Genomic DNA, 8,978 nt, shown 5'->3' with positions numbered 1-8,978 from the left:
TATATTTTTACATAAAATTCACAAAACTTTACTCATCCCAATAAAAAATATTAATGTTTAAGTCAATCAGGTCATACATGTCTGTGTGTCTATCTTCTAACTGTAGTATACAACAGGAACTTTCAGTAAATGTAGGCAGATAACGTCTCTTGTAGTTTTGTGGGGATTGAAAAACGCGCACTCACCGCCACGAGAGTCAGATAAAGATCTCGACTCCGCTGTCAGACAGAAGTTGAGAATCTGCTTCGAAGGTCGCTGAAACCCGTGGTACCCGAAATAAAAGAGAAGATAGTGGAGAAAGAAAAAATAATGAAAGTTTCTAATAGTCAGGCGTTATATAGGTCCGATATGTCTGGGAGAGAAAATCTACAGATAAAGCTGCAGAAAATAACACCAGTCTATACTATGGTAACGGACACAGCATTCTCACTGGGTGGAGTTAAATTTATTCCCGTCTTTTGCGTTCGAAATTGTGGAAAGGGCGATCTATTGAAACATACGTATAGGGAACTAAAAAACCTAGTTACAACAATTGCAATGCAGGAAAAACATGGAAACGAGCTTTCCATGACAGTACCGTGCTATAAACGGTAGAAATTTCTGGTAAGACATAACAAGCCCCATGTGGCTTGGTCCCTTCAATCTCTGTCATTATTCTTCTATTAGAAAAAACGGACGAGGTAGATGAGGATTAGATGAATTTAGCGTGGCATGCCGCTTGAGGAGCACACAAGATGCAATTGCAACCAGCGCAACCACCATCGCAGAAGTAGACAGAGCCAGTCTACAATCAATGTCTCCACCCGTCGGTCGTATCCATATCCCATAAACGGATTAAATTGCGTCTTTTACTTCATCTCTACATAAAAGCAAATTAATAAAATTTACGATATTTCATTCCACTGAAATATTGCTTGTTTGATATTTAATAGGTTTGCTTTTCACGTTATTATATGGCAACGCTATTACTTATAAAAGAAATATATTCATTATTATCATTACTATTCGCATGTGTGTTTGTGTATGCATTTAAGTATGTGTGAGAGTATTTATTTTTTTCTTATTATTTTTTTTTGGTTCAGATGTATATCATTGGCTACTAATATTGTTAAAATATTGAAGCGCTGACTTTTGACGATAATAATATTAACGCCAGAACAAAAAGCCTATGGTGGTTACGTTAGTGGCGCTCTGAAAATGGGCGAAGGGCTAATATGTATAGAACAGATATAAAGTTTCCGCACAATCTTCAGCGATGAATTTCTTGTGACGGCGAATGCAATGTTGGTCGACTTTCTAATGAAACTGTAAGGAACTTTTTTTCCCTGCATTTATTGCTGACTGAATTCCAATTGCTTTCCAAAACATGTGCATAAATTCGGATAGAATTCGGGTTCAGATTCGAAACGTGCGAATTACATGAAACTAAAAAAATAATGCTTAACTATACATTCGAATGACATAAATGCAGGGATAACACCCTAAGTGCTAAGGCCAAGAAGTTCTACCCACTGGAAAATCGTGAGTAAGCTGAACTTAAAGTTTAAAAAGGGGAGCACGCAAGGACTGCTAATCGAAGCACATGAAATTTTTAGGAACGCGGAATTTCTAACAGCTTTTGTGCGATAATGTTTACAGGCAGTTCTATAGCGTAAAACTTCTAAGGAGTTCTTGTTTACCAGTTTGCACTAAGCTATAGCCATCGTCGTCGATGAATCGTGCATTTCTCTGGTACGAGGCGGGAATCTCCATGAAGGCTCCAGCTCCCAGTTCGCATAGTAAAAACCATGTATAAAGATGTGTTTACGTTGTAGATGCTCTGTTTGGTAAAAAGGGAAAAAAATTTATTAGATGAGCACTTTTCGATAGTGGATATATGGTGAGAACAATGCTACAGTTACTTGTTTGCCTCAATGTATGTTTGAGCTTCTTTAATACCTAGTCAATATAGATACACATACACGAGTAGATATGTGTTGATGTTGCGGAGTGTTTAGTGTGAGTATTAGGTTTTACTATATATATGAAGATATCGGCTTTATCCGTCCATTCAACCAACCCCTCATTAGGAAAATAATATCCAGATAAGCTTATAGGTACCAATCCATCCATTCACCTATCCGCGGACATTATTTATTTATACATACATGTAATTAAATATATATACATATATATATATATATATATATAAATTATGTACATTTACAACGAAAAGTTTTTAATAATTAGATAGATTTTTTCTAAACGAGCACAATAATAATGAACAAATCAAACAATAATAGTAATAAAAACGAGTCAGCAAATCTTAGGTCTTAACTGCACTAAAATTACTTAAATTATTGTAGTTTTAAATACTTGTTCATCCGCCCGAATGCTCGAGCAGACAAGAGTCTCGACTAGCAACTTCAGTGGTCGTGGGTTCAAATCTCGTATATATTCAATTCATTCAATTTCATTTTATTATCAAATATAATATTTTATATATGTATATAACTACATATGTACATATATGTAGATTCTAGAAATAATTCTTATGAGGGTAGCGAGATTAGTTTGAGAACTCAAAGAAAAGTTACTTCATCCCCGTCGGTTTTATCTTTTGATGGCTGCAAAACGTCCGATGGTTTGCTAAACTCTTTCAACTTAATTTTAGCTCCACTAACTTTAATTTTTTCCTCACTTACCCGTACTAAATCGATGATTGTTTATTTGTTTAAAAAAATTATTATTTTTCGGATGATTAATTTTTACAAAGTTGTAAATCGTTAAACAACGACTATTTGCTAGATATGGACAGGATCTCATCGTGAAGTCTCAAATATTATAAGTTGAACTTTGTCGCAGCATAGCTTTCATTTTCAATTGTTTCCTTAAAACAGGCAGATTTCCAATTTGTTGTAAGGCAACTTTTGTTCTCTCGGTTTACAAAGGTGGTAGTAGCACCATCGTTAAAAACTAAAGAAGCGTTGCAGAGCTAAGTACGTGCAGAGCCAACATGCATTCTTGAAAGTAAGGTCAGCCACAACGGATTTCCTTCAATTCGTTTGCCTTCTCTAATAGTACACATTAGAGCGATTTTAGTAAGGACTTCGACGAAATGAACCACAAATTATTAATATCGAAATAGCATCACCTAGGTTTTCCGCTTTGTTTAGTTAACTGGTTTTCATCATACCTTGAAGGCAGATCGTTGAAGAGCTTCTCTTTAATTCCATTCCAATCACCACAAAAGCTACAGGAAAGCAGTCACATAGGGTTCCAATATGTTTGCTTATACATCAAAGATCTACCGTAATCAGTTATTTAAGTCGTCTAATATCGTGATGCACGCTGACGACGTTAGAATATTCTCATCCTTTAGCTCGGACCCTTAGTAACATGGTTCTCATTCAATTCTAAGAAAAATTCGTTTATAAAGGACAGTTTTATAGACTCTTGCAAGCAGAAAAATGTAGATGCTTTCCCAGATTTTAGTGTTTTGTTCGACCATAAAGTTCGTTTCAATTGAACACATTCTGGAACGACTATATACGAGCTTAGAGAGATCTATACTGGGCTACGCCACGGTCGTATGGCCATCTTCTTATCGTTAAGATGTTAATTCAATTAAATCCGTACAGAAAAAATTCCGGCTCTTTGTGATACAAAAGTTGGTAACCACATGTCAATCTTCCGCCGTACTAAAAAACGTTGCTTCCTATATACTTACCTCGAGAAGTTTAGGTTTGTTTTACGCATTACCTCCTTGGTTAAATAATTAAATGATATCATCGACTCGCCGGTTTTGCTTAATGAGGTTGACTTCAATCAACTACGTCCGTCAAGAAACTACCTCCTATATAGCTTAGCTAATGCAAGTTCAGATATGAACTTTTTAACCAATTATGAACTTTTTAAGAAGCAAATTAGAGATGAAGGTAAAGTAAACTATATATGACTTAGGCCAAAGCTCTTAATACCTTTCACTAGCTTGCGGACGATCGATTCATGTATATATTATTTCAATTCAAACATGATTGGCACTACTTCGCAAGTGATTGTACGAATAAAAAATCATATTCGGCAATTTCGTCTGATGCAAGTGTACGTATAGAGCATCCAGCTATGTAAATAGTTATAATACTAGGATTATGTCTATAATTTTGCCCTACGCTACTTATGGTACCGGACATATTAAGTCAGCGCAGACGTATGTAACATTCAGAGGGGCTTAAGGTAGACGCACCTCTTATTATACCGATCGGGTCAGAATTATTTTCTAAATCGTTCTAAGCTTGTTCATCTGATGTCTGCCCTCATATTTTTGTGTTCAAGGTGCAGATCGCAATTTTTAAGATATTTCGATGAAATCTGCTACATTGACATACTTTGATCCAAGGACGAATGCTACTGAAAATGATTCGGATTGGCCGACTTTTTCGACCACTTCCCATGTAACGCCTTATTCTGATAAGTCATTATACTGAAAACATTGCAATTTTCAAAATTTCTTGGCAAAAGTGACTAAATAGAAGTATTTCAGCATTTTAAATTGCTGTGAAAACTTTAAACAGGCTGGGGTAATTTTTTCAACCGTGTAACCGATCCTGCATAAACTAAAGTCTAATATGATAAAAACGTCGAATTTAAAATATTTTATGGCGAAAATTGGCTAATAATATTAAATTGACAAAGAAATCTACCTTATCGAGTTTGGACCACGTAGATCTATGTTTTGGATTCTCATGAAACGTAAAGGCTTTGAGAATTTGGATCACATAGGTCTACTTTTTTGCACCCCGACTCATATAGGCGTTATGACGAAACGGAGACTTTTATATGGAGAGAAAATCTCACCTTCCAATATTCGGGCTTTCATGAGAATTATGGCTTTGCATGAAACTAACATGTGCTTTTTGAAGTATTATTAGCAAAACGAGCGAATAACTCTACTAAGCGAAATAGTGTAAGGTATGTAATGGCCGGCGTATTTTATCCTTCTATTTTAACATCATTATTAAATTAATAAGAATAATTTAAAGCTTGATGCCTCGATTTTTTGCTTATCTACCGGTATCAACTGCAGTCAATGTGGCAAAAATGCTGGAGTACAAACCAAAATGTAATGTATCATTTGCGTTTTCACGGTCCAGGTCCATTAAAGACCTGGCGTCTCGAAACGATGGCAGAAGAATTTTTTATCGTTTTGAAAAAAGTACTATCGTTATCTCAAACAACATGCAAATCTGACATACCGTATCCAACTTTCGTTTTATACGCGAACCGGGTTCATAACATGTGAGGTCCTTCAATTGAGGAGGGCGTCCTCAACGTATCTTACTTGGCATTTAGCCAGATGAGCATATTAAAGGAGTTATTAAAGCTGTTGTTTTTCGCGACGCTTAGGATCTTCAGAAAAAAACCTTTGCACACCTCTCCTGTGGACGCAATTCGGTGAGTATATAAGTAGGGGAAGCGTATCTAAACCAGTTGTCTCCAAAAAGAATCATAAATATTATTTCGCATACATATGTGATAGGTGTGTCCTGCTGGTCAAAAACACACATCAGTCGAAACTTCACGAATAAAAACAAAAATCGCTTATCATTTTACAAACTTTTTTTTCAGTCTTTTCCTTTCAAGAAAGTACACTAAACTACGGCGATCCAAGCGGTCAGATCAATTGTCACAAGAAACCGCAATATGAAATATGCAACAACAACATGCTATTTACCAATGGCAGCAGCTTCTCTTCGATACCTCCGTCGCTAGAACGACAACGTCAAAATACGCTTGGAAACACAGCGGTTCGTTCCTCCCTTACGGGCCTGGGTATCGATTTTTGTTATAATAAAAGTACGCAATCTTTCTCACCATCCCGGCTATTTCATGACGATTTAGCCAACTTGGTGGATACATCACTCATCCACCGCATTCATCATCCACCTCGAAGACGCCATCGTTAGGTGATACAAGTTTGACTATTACTGTTACAAAATCGAATACCCCATCTGAAATTTTAACTTCCGTCACATGTACATCAACTATAACTACCAATAAAAGTTCTAGTAATGGTGTGAAATTAGAACCGATAACTACAAGTAGCGAATAAAGAGGAACAATGAAATCACGAAACTCTCTTCAATAAATCTTTATAAAAATCAAGCTAGCTTTCAAGAAATCAGTTGTACAGCAAGTGATGATAAAAATGCATATATTCTGCCCAGGGCAGATATACACATTTTATTTCACGCATATATAAAATATCGCCCGATCGGCACATAGATCGCATTCACAATACTGCGAGAGAATCTGCATCACTGTTGAACACACATCAATTTAACATTATGTTACAGTATTTTCGGTTAAACCGATACCCAAAAGCATAAATACTAGAGGGAGAAACATGTTGAAAAGGGCGTATCCAAACCTTAGCAGAATATTGAATGCCAGCAATTTGCTCTTCTAATATATAATTTCTTCATAAAGTATGCACAGCACACAGATATACACTCATGCATATATATCTACATATGTGTAATTTGTAATTAATTAACGTAGGTACATGCATGATGGAAGTGCACTTTTACCAGTGATACAACTAATTGAAAACACTATGAAGCAAGCATCGCGAAAGAAAACTCCGTAGCCAGTTTAATACTATTATAACTACAATGAATTTTAGTTAAATATTTTAGAATATTATCACAAGCATGTTGCAAGCGACGGACGGGATCACCATCCCGATTTTTTTCATATCAAATTGCATCAATATAAAAAAGAAATTACATTCAGCTTGGGCATAATTTTTAATGCCCACCGCTAACTTAATCTATATGTAAACATCTCATATAGTATTATGTTCAAAAGGTATTAACACTTGTCTACTTAAATCGGGAGAGCTTATTACAAGGAGTACTTTTCTCTTCTATCTTGCAGCCAACTTAATATGTAGGACATCAAGCCAATATATTCAGTAGTTAAGGAGATATTCTTGCTTGCTTTCGTCTGGGAAATGAATTTTGGATTTTTACAATGACCACAAAAGTTTCGTAAAAAAGCTTTATCGAATATTGGATTCAAAAATGGACTTAATATACTGTCCAAACTTGTTAATAGAGAACAGAAAACAACAACAAACTAAATCTTCTATTTAGTAAAATGGATAAACTCTTATCTGCACAATAGATCATTCAGGGTTTTGTTTAGCTTCATCACCTCGGATGAATTCCCCATGTCGTCTGGTGTAGATCAAGGCAGCCACTTAGGTCCTATTTTATTTAGTTTATATATTAATGCTCTCTCATTGGTGTTTAATTCCAGCCAGATCTTAATATATCTGATGATGTTAAACTGTTTTCTTCTTTCTCCGTAGAATCGCAATCATATCAGCTTCAAAGTGACTTGAATAATTTGGTTGCATGGTGCTCTTTGAATCTTCTGAAACTCAATCTAAATAAATGTAAGAAGCTTTCTTTCACGAGAAGGAAGCCATTCATTACTCACTATTTCATTGATTCGCACAAGTTGAAGGACGTCGATTAGTTCACAGATTTAGGCGTTCTCTTTGACCGTACGTTACGTTTTAATTTCCATATGAGGTCTCGTTAAGCAAAACTAGGTCCACGCTTGGTTTTATAAAGAGGTGATCTGAAGAGCTTGATGGTACTTACATTACCAAAAGGCTGTACATGTGTTTGGTTAGACCTATACTCGAGTATGCGTGGTCTCCTTTATAGAGGTGCTATGTAGATTCAATTGAATCTGTTCAAAAGCAATTCTTGCTGGGTTGGGACCCGCTTGTCTATCTTTCCCTTTATGAAAGTAGGTTGGTTCTATTATCCTTACCGTCACTTGAGAAACGTAGATTTATTCTTGGGGATTCCTTCTTAATCGAAATAATAGATGGTACTATCGACTCGCCCGCATTACTTGGTGATATAAGCTTAAATGTCCCTAACCGCTTCTCTAGGCAGTTTACCTTCATTAGGCTTAGCCAACGTAAATACAATGAGCTGTTTAACGCTCTCAGAGTTGTTTGCAGAAACCTAAACTAACGTACTTAAACTAACATTGCATTCTTAATATCTCAATTTTTTATTTAAAATAATATTGTGTTGTTAACGTGTTGGTTGCCAAGCTTATGCATGTTTCCACTTGCGAGCTTGATCGGTTCTTGTTGTGGGTGTGTTTCTGTGCTAGCTGTGTACATGCTTTTTTTTACTTTCTTTTTATTTATTTATACATGAATCATTTTTTTAACTTTTAATTTTTTTTAAATTACTTTGTTATTATTCTTCGTTTTTTTCTTCCTTTTTATTGTATACTGGTTTTAAAACAATTAGTATAAGATTTTCTATTAGGATGCACTGAATTCGGCTGCAATTTTCTTTAGTTGAATTTCATGTATAAATGGGTAAATAAATAAATAAATAAAACCTGCTGGCCATCCTTCGACGTCTGGACATGTACATCTTGGCGAGAAATTCAGGCGCTTGCTGTAAATGTAATACGATGTAAAGAGTCTTCTTGAGCAGGATATATTCAGCCAATCCAGGACTCTTTCCAAGAATATTTATAAAGATTACTTGGACCTTCGGTTTCGGTCTTACGTTCTTATTTATTTAAATTACAAGAAGATTATAGTACTCACGTGAATTTTAAGAGGCGTAGGAGGGAAAAACCAGCGTGGCGACCCGACTTTCCGTTGGAGTTTTAATATAGCTTATTCGAACACTTATTATTAGACTTTTCTTTTGGTATCGCGGGTTGTTAAGAAGAGACGAATACGTCACGGGTGTCGTAGCAGCCTACTTTGCCCTACAGGGCCACTCGTCCGTCCCTAGTCGACTCATGTCGTAACAAAAATATTCATCAGTCCTTCAGGGATGGCAATTAAAGCTGAACCAATCCATCCCCTATCCGTGAAAGTCAGCAGTGCTATGAGTCCTTCAGGGATGGCGATTAAAGCTGAACCAATCCATCCCCTATCCGTGAAA

The 8,978-nt window shown here is 35.9% G+C and overlaps 1 long non-coding RNA gene across 4 annotated transcripts; it reads left to right on the top strand.

The window, feature by feature from the left end:
* The first annotated feature begins 1,042 nt into the window (after positions 1 to 1,042).
* Positions 1,043 to 6,404, top strand: LOC119643526. Of its 4 annotated transcripts, none has more exons than XR_005248310.1 (5): positions 1,043 to 1,307; positions 1,387 to 1,879; positions 4,738 to 4,950; positions 5,022 to 5,433; positions 5,608 to 6,404. It is a non-coding gene; the product is annotated as an uncharacterized LOC119643526 (long non-coding RNA). The 4 variants fall into 4 exon arrangements; XR_005248309.1 differs by having other exon boundaries at positions 1,043 to 1,521; positions 1,596 to 1,879; positions 5,608 to 6,403; XR_005248311.1 differs by having other exon boundaries at positions 1,043 to 1,525; positions 1,596 to 1,879; positions 5,608 to 6,403.
* The last annotated feature ends 2,574 nt before the right edge of the window (positions 6,405 to 8,978 follow it).

This window comes from Glossina fuscipes, unplaced genomic scaffold (assembly GCF_014805625.2).
Source record: "Glossina fuscipes isolate IAEA_lab_2018 unplaced genomic scaffold, Yale_Gfus_2 61185, whole genome shotgun sequence".
Taxonomy (NCBI): Eukaryota; Metazoa; Arthropoda; class Insecta; order Diptera; family Glossinidae; genus Glossina; species Glossina fuscipes.
The sequence above is the reverse complement of the archived record's forward strand: the minus strand, read 5'-3'. Positions and strand labels throughout refer to the sequence as shown.